This window comes from Orbicella franksi, chromosome 3 (genome assembly GCF_964199315.1).
Source record: "Orbicella franksi chromosome 3, jaOrbFran1.1, whole genome shotgun sequence".
Taxonomy (NCBI): Eukaryota; Metazoa; Cnidaria; class Anthozoa; order Scleractinia; family Merulinidae; genus Orbicella; species Orbicella franksi.
Window position 1 is genome coordinate 23,147,746 of NC_138147.1, and position 17,255 is coordinate 23,165,000.

A 17,255-nucleotide genomic window follows, 5' to 3' on the forward strand; every position below is an offset into this window, starting at 1 on the left:
GGGCTGGGGGCTTCCTCTCTCTAGTAGGGTATCTTCTAACAGGAACCTGTTCAATCTGGCTCGGTGGGCTGCTAACTGAAGGTTTAGCCGCTGGATTGGATGGCTGAAAACCCGTCTCCCGTGGGACGGCTTCTGTCTGCTCAGACGGCTCAGCTACTTGGTCACCATGGTACTCGACTGGGGGCGGGAACAGCAACGGCTGGATAACTGGTGTACGAATGTCTGCAACAGGAACATTGGAATCTTTGGTTTGGTCTGTGTGTCGACGTCAAACTAAGTTAGGCCCAATCTCCACTTCATAAGACAGGGGTCCTAGTTGTGCACGCACAATACCTGGTACCCACTGATTTTCCATTGTAATTTCGTGCTATTACTCTCTGGCCAATGGAAAAATGCCGCGTTACAGAACCACCCTTGGCGACAGACTGGTCTATCTGACGGTTGTTTATCTGGACGCTGAGATCTGGTTTTAAAAGGTCCAGTCGAGTGCGTAATCTTCTTCCCAAGAACAACAGGGATGGTGGCTCTCCAGTGGTTGAGTGGGGAGTGTTCCGATAAGCCAGCAAAAATCTTGCCAACTTAAGATTCAAGGATTTCACTTCAGTTTCGCTCTTCATCGCACTTTTGAAGCTCCCCACACAGCGTTCCGCCAACCCGTTGGTGGCAGGGTGATAAGGTGCTGATGTGATGTGTTTGATTCCGTTTCTCTTAAGGAAACGCTGAAACTCTTCTGATGTAAATTGCGACCCGTTATCGCTTACCAACTGGACTGGTGTTCCATATCTGGCAAATAACTTCTGAAGGACTTCAACGGTCTTCTCTGAGGTTGTACTAGTCATTCTCTATCTCTAGCCATCTTGAATGGGCGTCCACTACCACCAAGAACATGCTGTTGAGGAACGGGCCTGCAAAATCAATGTGGATTCGTTGCCAGGGGGACGAAGGCCACTCCCATGCGTGTACCGGTACTGTACTGGGCTCTCTCTGTGTTAGTTGGCAACCTGAGCAGGACGTAACAGTCAGTTCAATTTCCTTGTCGATTCCAGGCCACCAGATGTAACTTCGGGCGAGGGCCTTCATCTTCACGATCCCCAGATGTCCCTGATGCAGTTCCTCGAGAACTTGAGGGCGCAACTTTGGAGATACTACGACTCTTATTCCCCACATCAGACAGCCTGATTGTAATTTGACCTCATCTTTGCGAACAAAATAGGGGTTCAGTGCAGGAGCGGGGTTGTGTGGCCAACCTTTACTGGTCATCTCATACACTTGAGCCAAAACAGGATTTCTCTCTGTTTCTCGCCTAACGTTATCCACTGTGACTGGCAGTGGATCAAACTGCATCAAATTAAATACACCCACAGGGTCGACAACTTCTTCATCTCTGGATTCCTTTACGAGTGGAAGGCGGGAAAGACCATCGACATTACTGTGAACTTTGGTGTTCTTGTATTCAATGGTGTAATCATAGCCCGTCAGGAGCAAGGCATAACGTTGCAGTCGAGCTGCAGGGACCACGGGGATGCTTTTCCGCGGATGAAAGATTGACGTTAAGGGCTGATGATCTGTGTACAATGTGAAAGAGCGGCCAAACAAATACATATGGAACTTCTTTACCCCCCAGATTATTGACAAGGCTTCTTTGTCAATCTTTGCATACTTTTGCTCAGTTTTGGTGAGTGTCCTTGAAGCAAAAGCTATGGGTCGCTCGGTACCGTCGTGCATCACGTGAGACAGCACCGCTCCAATCCCGACAGGGGATGCATCACAAGCAAGCCTTAGTGGTAGGCTGGGATCATAATGCGTTAAAACTTACGCTGACGTGATCATTTCTTTCACTTTGTGGAATGCTATCTCGCACTGTTCTGTCCATTTCCACTGGTGATTCTTCTCCAAAAGTTGTGTCAGGGGATGTACTACTGTCGATAGGTTAGGCAAGAACCTGTGATAGTAATTGATTAGCCCGAGAAAAGATCTCACTTCAGCTACATCGTTTGGACGTGGCGCATTCAATACTGCTTCTACTTTCTCTGCTGACTGCCATCTTTGTCGATGTCGTGTCCACAATAAGTTATCTTCTCCTTGAAAAACTCACATTTTGCCTTGTTTGCTCTCAACCCATGAAGCTGAAGCCGTCGCAGAACTTCTTCTAAGTTAGCCAGGTGTTCTGAATCATCCTTGCCAGTAATGATCATATCATCAAGGATACAGCTTGTGCCAGATGTTCCTTCCAGCACTTGATCGATGGTGCGCTGCCAGATTGCAGGTGCTGATGTGATGCCAAACACCAGTCTGTTGTACTGAAACAGACCCATGTGTGTGTTGATGGTGAGGTATTTCTTGGAATCTTCGTCCATCTCTAGTTGGTGGCATGCCTGACGAAGGTCAATCTTTGAGAATTTCTGCCCACCACTAAGCTTTGCAAAGATATCTTCAATGCGGGGTAAAGGATACTGCTCAGCTTGTAGTTCTGGGTTCACTGTGCCTTTGTAATCACCACAAATTCTGACAGACCCATCTTTCTTTGGGACAGGTACAATGGGCGTTGCCCAGTCGCTCCACTCAACTTTCGTGAGAATACCTTCATTCTGAAGTCTTCTCAGTTCTTCTTCAACCTTGGGCCTCAAGGCATAAGGTACGGCACGAGCTTTGCAGAAATGAGCTTGGCTATCTTCTTTGAGGGTTAGCTTTGCCTTAGCTGATTTGAATGTTCCAAGTTTATCTTCAAAAACATCAGAGTATTTGTCTAGCATGGTCTGTAGACGCTCTTTAGCAATTGGTGGGGTTTGTGAAGCTTTCAGTGATTTAATAGCATACCAATCCTGGCGTTTCTTATAGAGCCAATCTCTTCCCATCCACACAGGGCCCTTATTCTTAACCACATACAGATCCAACAGTAAAGGTTGCTGACCTTTGTACTCAACATTTGCCTTAAGCACTCCCAGTGGAACAATGTTTTCCCCCGTGTAGGTTTTCAACATTAGTTCAGTTTTATGCAAGGGTTTATCGTTAAATTTCTCCTTGTACAAATCATGTGGGATGATCGACACAGCCGAGCCTGTGTCCAGTTCCATTTTCAACGGTTTCCCTTCTACTTTCAGGTCTACCCAGATTACATTACTGCTCGGTTTCCTCGCACTGTGTATCTTCCTGCTTCCTAACACATCTTCAAATTCATCACTTTCACTGTACTGAACAGTATGGACTTGAGTGTTTTGTGGTGTTTTGGGTGGTTGCTTTGGCTTACCTTGTCGTCTCGAGTTACAAACTCTGGAAACATGGCCCACCTTCCCACAATGATAACATGTCTGGTCCTTGAATCTGCAATTGTGTGATGCGTGCGAGTCTCCTCCGCATCGATAGCAAACTTTAGGCGTGAGGTTCGGCGGCGGCGGCGGTGGCGGTGGCGGCGGCGGTGGCGGCGGCGGCGGCGGCGGCGGCGGCGGTGGCGGCGGCGGCGGCGGTGGCGGCGGCGGCGGCGGTGGCGGCGGCGGCGGCGGTGGCGGTGGCGGCGGCGGTGGCGGTGGCGGCGGCGGTGGCGGTGGCGGCGGCGGTGGCGGTGGCGGCGGCGGTGGCGGTGGCGGCGGCGGTGGCGGTGGCGGTGGCGGTGGCGGTGGCGGTGGCGGTGGCGGTGGCGGTGGCGGTGGCGGTGGCGGTGGCGGCGGCGGTGGCGGTGGCGGCGGCGGTGGCGGTGGCGGCGGCGGCGGCGGTGGCGGCGGCGGTGGCGGTGGCGGTGGCGGTGGCGGTGGCGGTGGCGGTGGCGGTGGCGGTGGCGGTGGCGGTGGCGGTGGCGGTGGCGGTGGCGGTGGCGGTGGCGGTGGCGGTGGCGGTGGCGGTGGCGGTGGCGGTGGCGGTGGCGGTGGCGGTGGTTTGCTGTTATCTGAGATCTTGTCAACTCGAGGTTCTGCGTGCAGCTCACTGTGCAGTTCCGAAGCATCACGAACGGCAGTTTCTCCAAAGCCTTGGAATATTTCAGTTTTGCTTCTGAAAGCAAATGCCTTTGTATCTGCATATTTTGAAGGCCACAGACCAATTTATCCCGTAAAGCTTCGTTAAGGTTCGCGCCAAAGTTGCAGTGAGTCGCTAGTTTCTTCAGTTCTGCTACGTAGGCCAACACGGTTTTTCCTTCTCGCTGATTTCGTTTGTAAAAACGAAAGCGTTCTGCTATTTCCAATGGTTTAGGACTTAAGTGTTGCTGAAGGGTCGTGACGATCTCTTGGAAGCTCTTCGTGGCTGGTTTATCCGGTGAAAGAGGGTCCCTCAACAATGTGTATGTTTTGCTGCCGATCAAGCTTAACAAGGTTGGCACTTGGCGGTCCTCATCGATGTTGTTTGCTAAGAAAAACTCGTCGCCACTGTCATGTATTTGGTTTATTGCAAATAGAAGCACATGGAACAGAATGCGCATAAGTGCGCATGCTCATAATGTCAACCGCTGCTCAATACACTACAGTTGCTCACTATGGCAAGCCTTACGAGAGATCAATTTACTAGACTTGCCACAAGTCGACCTTTTCTTAATCCTTGACTTATTTATATCCCTCGAGTGAAGCGATAATGCGACGAAGTTGCGAGGGCGAGCGCGAGCGACGTAAATCGCGAGAGGTCGACTTGTTTCACTTGCAGGAATGTGAGTCAGAGCGTAAATTTTTGGCGCGAAAATCACGATTGACATTTCTCACTTTTCATGTGCTCCGCGCGCGATCGTCGCGAGAGCAGAAAATGATTTCCATCAAAACGTTTACGATTACTGTTCCTTCACTCAAATGAATTTATTTGTGTACAGTGCAGCATGTAGTCAGCAGACAAATTGCAAAAGCTTTTCCATTGATTAACGCCTCCTGAAAAGACAAAACCGTGTTTAAACCGATCTTGAATTATTTGTTTTAGTCGACCAGAGAACTGCCAGACAAATGCTATAGGCTTATGTAGATGTAGCTTGTACCGACAAGAATCCGAATTAACTAAAGAAGACGGAATTAGTCGGGGAGAACTTTTATTCTGTAAAGCACTCTTGATTAAATAACGTTGTGAATTGAAGTCACAACGAACGGCAGAGAATAAAAGCGCTGTTCCCAAAATTCGTTCATCGACCGACGAGTGCTTTCAACACGGTGAAGTCGGTAAAACGGTGGATGCAAATTTGCTGCGATGCCCTTTCTTTGTAGAAAAGAAACTTGGTCATTCGCAAACTGCAGGAACGGCTCTGTTCGTCTTGGAGAGGTCCAAACTTAATCCTCTCAAACGATCCGGATCACGCAGGAGCTCAGATCGCGTCCGTAAGTAAACAAGCACGTATTGGTCGGGTAGATAGCCTTCCACTGCTTTTCCCTGTCCTTCTTTCAAAGACTTGAAATAAGTTGGATAGACCATATTCAATTGCTTCCATAAAATTCATATCCTTAAGTATATTCGAGAACAAAAGCTGAATGAAAAATATTTTTATAGTACTTGAACTCAGCAGACACTAATTTTGTTCTGCGAGTTGTGTCGTTGATCGCGCGCGATGTCATGACGTATAGTCAGTACTTGTTTGTTCATTGGTTAATGCGTATTTACGTCACCGGTGGAAAAATCCACCGGTAAAATTTGGCGCGCTGCAAATGGGAAAAGTCCTTTCCAACGACGAAACCAAGAGGCCAGGAAGAATTATTGGAAAGGACTTTTAGAAAGTCTATCAATTTACGAGCGAACATTTTGAGTGAATTTATCAAGAATCATTTCATACCAAAGGAGCTATCAACCGTGGCTATCAACTCTTCAACTTGATTTTTTTGTTTTTTTTTTCACAGTAAAGTTATTTTATTATGTTTGCTTATACTTAACAACACTTCTGCTGTTACTTTACACTAAAACAGTACAATAAAGGCTACATACACTACTTACAATACAACAGCGCTATTAACACTACTTACAGTACAAGACAGCTTCTTTACCCTACATACTACAAAGAATCGATTTTAAACAATTTTACGTACGTAACTGCAATACAGGTATTTTCTAAATTGTATATCCTTAATTAATCTAAAGTAGCAATTAATCTAGAGATATAACACACTTTTCTAATACCTTTTAAAAGCATTAACAGGACAAAAAATGCCAAAAAGCATCATAAAAGAGAGCCAGAAACTTGATTTGCTATTCTTAACTTGTAACTTACTTTTGTAATAAATTCAACTCAGTCAAGATTCCTTTCATTTACCTTGTGATAATGTAGATAGCAGTTAGCAAATAATAAACAGAAATTCAGTTTCCTGAGATTGTTATTATTCTTCCCACACGGCATACCAAATAATAATTCGTAGTTTGCCGGGGATATAGAGGTGTTATGCATCTCATCGAACCAGTTCAACAGCCGATTGCGAAAAAAAGTTGTTGTACTACAGTTTTGAAATGTATGAAGAAATGAGTCAGGCTCTCCACAGTAGAAACATATATTGTTGTCTGTAATTCCATAGAGAGTAAGTTCTTTCTTCGTAGCGACAATACACCTTATTCCAAAATGGCCGCCATTTATGTATTCTTTTGTTTACTTGTAAATTAGCCCTTGTTGCCTCGTTCTTAAACTCGAAATTCAAAAGAATATTTTCCCTTAAACGAGGCAACAAGGGCTCATTTTCAAGTGAACAAAAGAACACTAAAATAGCGGCCATTTTGGAATAAGGTGTATGCGATGGATTAGCTTAAAGTAAATTCTCTAAGTTGATTCTCTTTGCAAATAACCTTCACTCTATCAAAGATCTGGTTCCATTGCAAGGCCGTCGGAGTAAAGTCGCGATCCCATTTCAATGGAACAGTGGCCTGGGACTACCGTTTGTTGAGAAAAAGCCAATAATAGTCTTTAGTTCTAAGTTTCAAGAGGTCGATGGTTAAGACCGAGGATAATTGAAATAAGGTGCCGCCGGATAAAAAGTTGACAATAGGCTTAGCACGCTCCTTGACTTTTTCTCGTAAGGCGCTCGGGATTGCAGAGAGTACTTGGAAATAACTGATAAAATTGCAATTAATTCCATAACGCTGTTGGAACTGTTCAAATGGTAAAAAGTTGCCACTAGCGTCGATTACATCATGCAGCGTGAAGACATCGTTTTCGACCCAATCGCGGTAAAAAACAGTCCTCCCGTCAATGACGATCTCTTTATTATTATTATAGAGAATCACCTCTTGTTCATCCTTAGAGCTATAAAGAAAGGAAAGAAAACAAGATATCCTTGTAGAAGGATGGTATGTCTGAATCTTTTAGAAATTTCTTATCATAGTTGGAGCGTAAGAGAAAATTAAGACCCCCATACTTCTTAAAATAAAATTTTGGAATTGCTGACCAGGTATCGTCTTCCTCGTCATTATTTTTGAGGAGACGCTGGATCCAGCCTAAGCGCAAGGACTTAAACATAATTTCAACAATCTACAAAAGCGACAGCAATGGAATCTAAATTTTCGTTGTCCCTTGTGTCTCGGTTGTAGCAATGCCTCATTTACCTAAGCAGATGGTTTGATCAAGAACTTCGGCCTGCGCTTCTGCAACTTCTGAGTCAAAATTCTCAAAAATTATTTCCGTTTTATCCAAGACGTCTGCAAGAAACTTAGGAAACTCGACTTCTAAATCTAGTTCTCCTTCGCCCGCCATGTTTTCAGTGCTCTCTAGTGCTCAGTTACTCTCGTTCCTGTTGGCCGCGCTCGGGCCAGGAAGATTGCATCAATATTCGAGGTGGATTGCATCAATATTCAAGGTATTGGATTGAATCATTATTCGAGGTACTGGATTGAGTCAACATTCGAGGTATTGGATTGCATCAATATTCGAGGAATTGGATTGAATCAATATTCGAGGAATTGGATTGAATCAATATTCCAGGTATTGGATTGAATCAATATTCCAGGTATTGGATTGAATCAATATTCCAGGTATTGGATTGAATCAATATTTCAGGTATTGGATTGAATCAATATTCCAGGTATTGAATTGAATCATGAAAATTAAAAGATTGAATTGAACCAAAAATTTCATTTGCCATTGGATTGAATGCCTTTTTATATGTTTAAATAATACCATTATTTAAAGGATTAAACATATATTGCAAGGATTGAATTTTGCTACATACGGCTTGCCATACACAGGGGCAAATATCACAAAAATATTGCTTTCCTTCTACTTTGCGTGCTATGTAAGGCTTGCATGGTATTGTGGTAAAATATACAGCCGCCATCTTTTTTCCTACGGAGGATTGGACACCTGTAGTTAAATACCCAGTTGATCGTGCGGTAATTACGTGAAAATATGCGCGCGAAGATCTAATCAGAATCGTGAATTTTGTTTTTTGCCACTATTGCTACTAAACCCGCGATCTGATTGGCTAATTTGCCGTTGTCCAGACAACGCTGCTCGCGCTTTGAAAAAAAAAGCTCGCGCTCTGAAAAAAAAAAACATTTTGCGCCTTGTGAGTCCACAACAAATTTTGATCACTGTGATGTCGCGTGTCGTTGTCGATAAGAGTACAGACCACGCTAAACCACATTTCGATTTGTTAAATAGATACGATAATGTTCGTTATTATTTGATATCAATTAACTGATACAGGAAGGATGGCTTCCTTCATGATGTTTTTGTTGATGTTTTAAATCAAATCTTAAAAGAAGACATTGTGTCGTTATTCCTTCTCTTTGTCCTTTTTAACCGCAGCTAGACTCGATAAATATTTAACGTGCTACCTTTTCATTGGCATGCCACCTGTTTTACAGATTTAATATGTACAATTTTCACAGTTGTTTTGAGCTCAGGGGGCATAGCTCAGTGGTAGAGCATTCGACTGCAGATCGAGAGGTCACCGGTTCGATCCCGGTTGCCCCCTTTGTTCCTTTTCTTTTAACTTTTTTCATAAATATGTTGTAATCATCACTTTTTCCTTGGCGATCCTTGCTTTATAATTTCTTTTTTTCCCCGAAAAGTAATCGATTTCTCGGCCTTGATTTCGTAGTAAGTGGTATCATAACAATCAAGCAAGGCTGATTACTACGTAGAAAGCTTTACGGGACAACGACATGAGTCCAAACTGAAAGCTAAGAATTGCAACCGTGGACAGCAGTTTTGACCCGATTGTCTACTATATGCACATGGATCCACGTAGTACTGAATGAACTCAGATGACAACAATAGGCAAAATCCAGAATATCATGTCGTTGTCGTGATAAGGAGACTGTGGACAGACAAAAACTGTCCCGCAGAAAATACATGGCCAGCATAACGGATCTAACAAGACCTACGGCCCAAAAAACACTAAATACACTGTACGACAAGGAAATTGATGCAAGGGACCGCAAACAAAAATGCTGGTATACGTAAGATCTGCATACCAGCAGTATTTTGGTTTGCGGTCCCTTGCATCATATGTATTAAGTGATAGCATCCGAACCAAATAATCCATTTGCAGATGAAAAGGTACTTTTTACGACAACTGCAGAAATTCTCGCGCCCCCATTGGCTAATTTTCATAGTCAATAAGCGGACAGACACGTCAATTTAAAATTTATGCGGCGCGTCAACGAGCGAGAGCGGACAATTTGACAATTTGTTATCGTAAAAAACAAAATGCCGTCAGTTTTTCATGCGTCTGTCTTGTTGACAGTGAATTTCGTCATAACAAAGTAGTCTGCGGATCCACAGCTACTTTGACAATGTTATGACGTAACTCATGATCAGTAACAGGACAGACGCATAAAAGACTAACGTCAATTTGTCAAACTGATCAAGATCTTAATGAAATGACCTCGTACTCGCGCTTGCCATGTTGTGGTTGCTTATGGATATACTGAAATATTCATGAATAGCCTGCTCAGATTGTTTGTGTGTTAAAATGTCCGGTTCATTTGTTGGTACTGTCGGGGAAAGTGTTAATCTCAAGTTTCGGGAGTACGTCACGCAACGGTGACTAGATGCCGCGAAACTGTTTATTCAAATCACGAAAAGGTCCGCTTATATCTGTCAACATTGTTTTACTGCGTTGGTAAACCACCTTTCTACTCTGGGTATGACATCCGGGGAAAAGTTCTTTGTGAAAGCTTACTGTGAGAATCTTTGGTTATTGCTTGTTGTAATTTTTCCACTTCAAGACGGAAGCGTTTTTTTTTTTCTGGTTTTTTTTTGGTTTTTTTTTTGTTAACGAAAAGAGTAATTCCAAATTACGCAAAGGTTAGCACACGTCAGTCATCATTCACTGGGAAAATCACGGGTTTGCTTATAGAGCACTTTGATTTTCTTTTTCTGAATGTTTCATTGCAAGTATATTTTAATTTAACTCGCATTAACACGCATGACAGATCAATATTTTGCTTAGAATCTTGTCACTTGTCTGTCGATAAATACCAACTACAGAGAAATTCGTCAAGAAAGCGTTCAATTCCAATAAAACATATGCCCCGTGTGTATTTGTTCGTTTTGCATAGGCTAGCTAAGAAATGTACGAAGATTTATAACGCGTGCAGAGCAGTTGTACCACTCATAAACCCTTTGCTTTGCGACATTTTCGCTGCTGTTGTGGTTTGTATAACGCAGTGGCGGATCTAGGGAAGGGGCCTGGTGCCTGGTGGACCCGCTTTCCTCCCCGCCCCCCCCCCCCCCCCTTCCTTATTTTGGGTTAAAAAAACGCAGAAGGATGAAAAGCCGGCAGGACAATCAACCCGCTCCTCCTCACCCCCTTCCCCCTCTCCTTAGGGAGTTGAAGGTGGCTCCATAGGGTAACTAGGGAGTTTACGAAACCACGACGGCAACGGCAACGGGAACGTCACTGAACAAAAGAATTAATGAGCAGAATAATGACTGTGCACGTGCGTTTTAATTCTTGGTACATTTCTTTGCCCTCCTTTGCAAGACAACAACGTGAAATGACCAAATTTTGCGTTGTCTGGAGAACGTGAACCACGACGACTAATATTTTAAATTTTTATTTCAAATTTATCGCTGTGTTCCGGATTTAGATTTGCAATAGTTTTGGCAGTAATGAGCAAACTAAATGACTTAAGAGTATCGCAAGATTTGTAGGTAAAATATAAATCCATTTTTTAATCGACGTTGTCCTCAGCGTCCCCGTCGTGGTTTCGTAAACTCCCTATCATTTATCACGTTGCGCGCGCTATTGTTATGTTTTGAATGGTGTTTTTGCATTCATTTTTACACCCAGTCCTTTCAAACTTATTAAATGTAATAAGCAATGATGATATGTTGATTTACTATCATCTCCGTTAAAATCTTGGCTTTTAATGTTGAATTATAAATGCCCAAACAAATGCGTTGTTTACAGTTTTTAGGACTTTATTTGTGATTTTCTTGAATTCTTTCGGTGAAAATTTCCAAAATTTTTACGGTACATTGAATACGGCGGGATACCAATTTTAAACACGAAAAAAATAGGGTTTGTAAAGGCAGTTTTTTTTTTTATATTTTCAAATTTATGTCTTTTACCGCTGCAAAAAATCTGGTCTTATAGATTTCCCTGAAAAACGAGCTCCGACTAAAGTAAAATATTTACTACCAATGTGCCAAATTTTACGGAATTTCACCGAAGGAAACCCAAGAAAAGTCACTGTCAGTTTTGCTTTTTGTGCTCATGTTGACGTAATAAAATATCGAAAAATACTGACGTTTTCCTTTGAGCGCGCGCAGATTACTTCCTCAGCGCTCGCGCCATCGTAAAACTATAAGGAGTCACCTTAAGAAAACCACGACGGCAACGGCAACGGGAACGTCGCTAAACAAAAGGTTTAATGAGAAGAACAATGGCTGTGCACGTGCGTTATAATTCTTGGTACATTTCTTTGCCGTCCTCTGCAAAACAACAACGTGAAATGACCAAATAGTCGACCAATTTCGATATATTAAAATTTAGCCTAACACAATAGACCTCAGGACGAGGCTCTGGGGAATAAACCCCACAAACTCTGTATTTATTCCCCAGAGCCTCGTACTGAGGTCTATTGTTTTAGGCTGAATTTTAACATATCGAAATTGGTCTATTCTGCGTTGTCTGAAGAACGTGAACGACAACGGCTAATTTTTTAAATTTATATTCCGAATTTAACACTGTGTTCCATATTCAGTTTCGAGGTAATTTTGACAGTGAGAAACAAACTAAATGACTTTAGGGTATCGCGAGATTCGTGGGTAAAATATAAGTTCATTTTTCAACCGACGTTGTCCTCGGCGTCGCCGTCGTGGTTTCTTAAATTCCCTCTTAGCTCAAGGTCTGGATCCACCACTGTAACGTCCCTGCTATTGAGGTCTATAAAAAGTCACGATTTCGACGTATCCGTGTTCTGTTTGCTTCTATATTTGCGATTTAAACCTCGCAGTCATTGAAAAATTCCAAGCGCACAAAAATGCGGCTTATCGTTTTCCACTCTGGTACAGTCCATTCGCCCCAGGGAATTTCCGGAAATTCACACCGGGATTTTTAGTCGAACGTAACCGAAGCATGCACATTATCACGGGCTCGAGCCCTGGGAAAGATCGCCAACCATTCTCGTCCCCATAGCCCTTTTGGCTTCTCTTAGCTGGCGCGGCCTTGGCACGAGAAACGAAAGGCTCTGGGGACATAGGATTTTCGAACTACTTCGAATGTTTTTGATTGGCAACAAAGAAATCTTGAACGGAAGTTAAAATATTCGCGCCGATTTCTGTCGCGAAAATATGAAACAGCTGTGACCAGCGGTGTTTAAAAATGGAGGACCATCACAGAGCTGATCTGCAAATCGTTTATCTTCACGGTCCGCATCTCGCATCAAGGCATTTAAAAGCGAAACAACGAAAATAAACAATTCGGTTGTCCATGCGAGGAGTCAAAAACAAAGGACAATAAACGAAAAACCAATGACTGTCGGTAAAAGAAAAAAAATTAGAGTGTTTCTCGTTTAAATCACAATGTTTCTTATCGCCTCTTCCCAGTCGTGTTCTACACTAACGAAAACATTCCCTAAATTGATACTACTTAAGGTCTGAGACCAAGATTTCTCGAATCATCCCTCGACGGCCGCCATTGACAATCCCAGAAACACTACGACTGCATACATGAATACCGCAAGTCCTAAAATCTAGGACTAGGAAATCACTTGTCTCCAGAGCCCTTCGTTTCTCGTACCAAGGCGCGCCGGCTAAGATAAGCGAAAAGGGCTATGGGAACGAGAATGATCGCTAACCAAGTGAAGACTGGACCCGATATCGTCTCAGCTGGCACAGAATTACAAGAGATCAAGTTTGAAGATCTGTAATGATGTTAGCTGAACTCTCCTTGCTTTTTATGCACATTGTAACAGCAGCTTGTTCAGGTAAATATCTCTAGGAGTGCTATGCGAGTCGTACAACTGCGTACAGTCATCTTCTACTTGAACAATTGTAACACTGACAACTGAGCTCTTCGAGATACAGGTTTCATAGCTGTTTCTTGTGTAGCTAATTTTCCTTTAAAATCTGAAAGGTCTTGCCATGAAAATCCTTCAGTACAATCTTGTATCATTCCATGTTGTATTCAGCCAGTTTTAATTTCTAATCCATGGAATAAAAATAGGAAAGACACGTATAACCATACTAATTACATATGCAATTTTGCAATAATTGGCGTTCGTGGTGTACGCATGATTACGTGTGTGACCATACATACTGTTATCGTTCCAGCCATACTTACATCGGATAGACCGACCACGAATTAAAATTATACTTTCTAGCAATACAAACTGCTTGCCAAGTCATGTTAAATTTCCTGTCGAATAAGCCATTTTCGAGGCCTGACGTGACACGAACGAAATGGGTAAATTTTTAACGAGTCCTCGTGCGAAACTTTTCATATGAAAATGAGACTGATTTGCATCAAATGAACGCGTGGGGAAACACGTTTTTTAGTGATAGAGAGTAACTCCCGCTCGTTATTATTCATTCAATCTGATCCGGTCGATCTTGACTTTTATATCAAAGAATCGCTTTCTTGAAGTATTTTGGTTCACGCTTGTCATTTTTAGACTCTAACTTTAGATTGACGTTGACTATTTAACGAATTTGATGGATCTTCAGTGTTGTAGATAACAAATCTGGAATACGTTTCTGTTGTAAATTTATGCCTTTGTCTAAAACAGATTGACAAGAATTGTTAACAGAAATGACCAATGCAGTCGCTCCAACTTTACCCTAATTTCATCAACTTGAATTCTTTGACTAGGATACCCTACATAAATAAATTGAAGTGCATGTGTTTTTCATCGTTCACTTAGCAAATCATTGATCAGTTTTGTGAACAAGTTTGATGTTTGTCTGGTAAATGTAAATATCCTTCTTTTTGTCCGCTGCAAGACTCTAATTATACGGTAATATTTGTTATTGTGAAGTCAAATCATCTGATCATCTTAAAATTCTCGGCGTAGCCATTGATAACAAACTGACACTTAGTGAACACATCAGTGATATTTGCAAGAAAACGAGCTGTAAGGTTGGGGTATTATTGAGACTACGTAATTTAATTCCATGGTCCGCAAAGTTACAGCTGTACAAGTCCAATATTTTGTCCCACCTAACATATTGTGATATCATATGGCACTTTTGCAAATCATCCAATAAGAAGACAATGGTGAGAATTCAAGAGCGCGCACTCAGGGCAGTCTTTAATCCAAATCGGAGACCTACAGTGAGCTTCTAACAAGGGCAGGTCTACCAAGTCTGTGCCAACAACGGTTACAAAACATCGCCATTTTCATGTATAAAGTAAAAAACGGATTTGTGCCCACTTTTATTATTATAACAGAAATATTCAATACTACTCCGAAACGGTATAATCTGAGGAACTCAGATTTTAATATTCCACGTTTTCGCACCATGCATTATGGAAAACATTCTTTACGATATTTTGGGCCCCATCTTTGGAACAAATTAAACAAAACTGATAGAGAGAAGCCTAATGTTAAGAGTTTTAGAAACAGGGTCAAGAGTAAACACCTATCACTCTTAATAGATAATTGTAAGAACTGTGATATATGCTGCTAGGCCGCTTTAAATTTTACATTTTATATATATTTGATATCTTATAAGCTTTTTAAATCTTACTAAGTTCATATATTTCATGTATTTATTTTATACATTATTCATTAAATTGTAAATAATTTTAACTTTAGCGAAGGTATATTTTATTGTGTAAATAGTGTCCCCAATTTTTAAGCTAAATACCATTGACACTTAAATAGTCTTCATTCATTCATTCATTCATTCATTCATTCATTCATTCATTCATTCATTTATGTTGTATTCATTTGTATATCTTCCTCCGAAAACTCGAGTAAACTAGAAAAACATCGCCATTATATTGACTACCTCAAGCCACTGCACACTAAAGGCTGATAGAGTGCTTTGTCTCTGTAATTAGATTGCAGCATTCGGATTAGTACACAAGACCAGTTCTACTAATCAGTGCATATTATTAATTCTAGTTGTATACTAATGCAAATGCTGCTGTAATCTGGTTGGGTTAGTTGTCGTACACAATCAGTCATTAGTGACAGTGGCTGGAGGTTATAAGTAAAAATGGCGAAGTTTCTCGTTTAGCCGAAGTTTCGGAGTAATATTTTGGAACGTAACTTTACAATTAAATTTTGTGAAGACTAAAAAAAGGACATTTATTGTTAGAAAAAAAATACTGATAACCGTACGTACAGAAAACGACAGGTTTCAAATGACTATTCAGTCTACGCGATTTTGCTATGGCATAAAGTTAAAAGAGAAGATGCAGAGAAATAATTGAAAATCCCTATTCGACGCAAATTTAGTTGGAATTCATGCAACTAAAACATTTCGGAGTTATCAGCTATCGCCTCATAGAAATCGAGAGCGAATAATCTTATAGTCAAATATTGTTTTGATCTCATCAGCCAACTACATCTGGCTTATGTATCCGATTGCTCAGCAAGCCCTGTATGGTTACGATCGAGTGGCGAACAAGTCATACAGAAGCGAGAATATTTCGGACGGTGTAAAGTTCGTAACAGAAGACGGAATCAACGCCTTGTTTGTGCCAGCAGGTATACAGGTTGATCTCGGTGACTTTGCTGGAACGTGTGTTAGTAACCCAAACCTGTGTAAGAACTTCACCGTGTCTTTCCTCCTCAAAACTGCTGCCAATAAAAGTCTTATAGTTCTGGACTCTGGGATAATGGATCCCACAGGGCAGGAATACGAATATGGATGGTCGTTTAAAGTTAATATTATAGGCGATACCTCTGCTGCAGTTGTTACTTCAGGATTACAAGGGGATGGTCAGGACTTCACAGCAAAAGGAGTCTGGATCCATATGGCATTTACTTCTTTCCAGACATTTACCAACAATGTTCGTCTCTATCAGAACGGCTCCTACCGTGCTGACGTAGCATTCGGTGCTACTTCATATGATCAAGATAAGAACACTCATTTAAAACTTGGTGATGTATCCAACACACAGGGATTTTTTATTAGCAATTTGCAGTTCATCGGAATCGCGCTGAGCACAGAGGAAACCATGAAAAATGGAAACAACAGTTTCGAGACAGGTATTAGAACCTATTCAATTTAAATAACTTTTACCAGTTCCCTTTCTGTTTCATCACGTTAGTAATGATTTTTTTAAAAAAGTAACAAAAACTGTTGTCGTTTATTCATTGATATTACACATTATAAAACACTGAACGAAAAAGAAATGGAAGTCAGGTTTTTGCTTCTTCACTGACGGCAAGCAACACAAAGCGCGCGAACTTGACATGATTACCCTTAGAAATCATGCACCGCGGTCATACATGACACGATTACTCATGACCTTGAGTGTCCTTGACATGACTGTTATATAATCTGCAGCTAGATGACGTCACAGGCGCTGATTTCAAAAATTCACTGTACGCTTTCGGCCGATCAGAAAAGAGATAGTGAGTTCAATGTGTAATAAAATAGAACATAGCTTGGTATTCCTTGGAGAACCATTATAACCACAACAACTTTTTTGTATTCCACACCACAGGGAGCACACAATCTTGCTGAATAGGAAGAGAGTAAATAAAGAAATAAAAGAATGAATAGTTTACCTTTGTCTCCGTTGTTATTTCTTACGCGACCTTACAGAGAAAACCACTACTTACAAGTCCTGCGTCACACTGTAGCGCTTAACTCGCACCCAGGCCTTTTCGCGCTCTACAAAAATTTTTGGGGGGCTTTAAATATAACGTTGACAAGGAGGCAACTCTTTGCCCAAAAATTTTGAACACAA

At 41.8% G+C, this 17,255-nt stretch overlaps 1 protein-coding gene, 1 non-coding gene and 1 pseudogene across 3 annotated transcripts in view; all 3 read left to right on the forward strand.

The window, feature by feature from the left end:
- Positions 1–17,255, forward strand: part of LOC145482659 (uncharacterized) — a 183,942-nt gene that overhangs the window by 35,577 nt on the left and 131,110 nt on the right. The gene's annotated exons all lie outside the window — the stretch shown is intronic.
- Trnac-gca (transfer RNA cysteine (anticodon GCA)) lies at positions 8,778–8,849 on the forward strand. The gene has a single exon. It is a non-coding gene; the product is annotated as a tRNA-Cys (tRNA).
- Positions 13,072–17,255, forward strand: part of LOC145482686 (uncharacterized) — an 11,754-nt pseudogene continuing 7,570 nt past the window's right edge. Inside the window, exons 1-2 of the transcript XR_014048798.1 lie at positions 13,072–13,314; positions 15,895–16,548. The product of XR_014048798.1 is annotated as an uncharacterized LOC145482686 (transcript). The remainder of the gene's footprint in view (positions 13,315–15,894; positions 16,549–17,255) is intronic.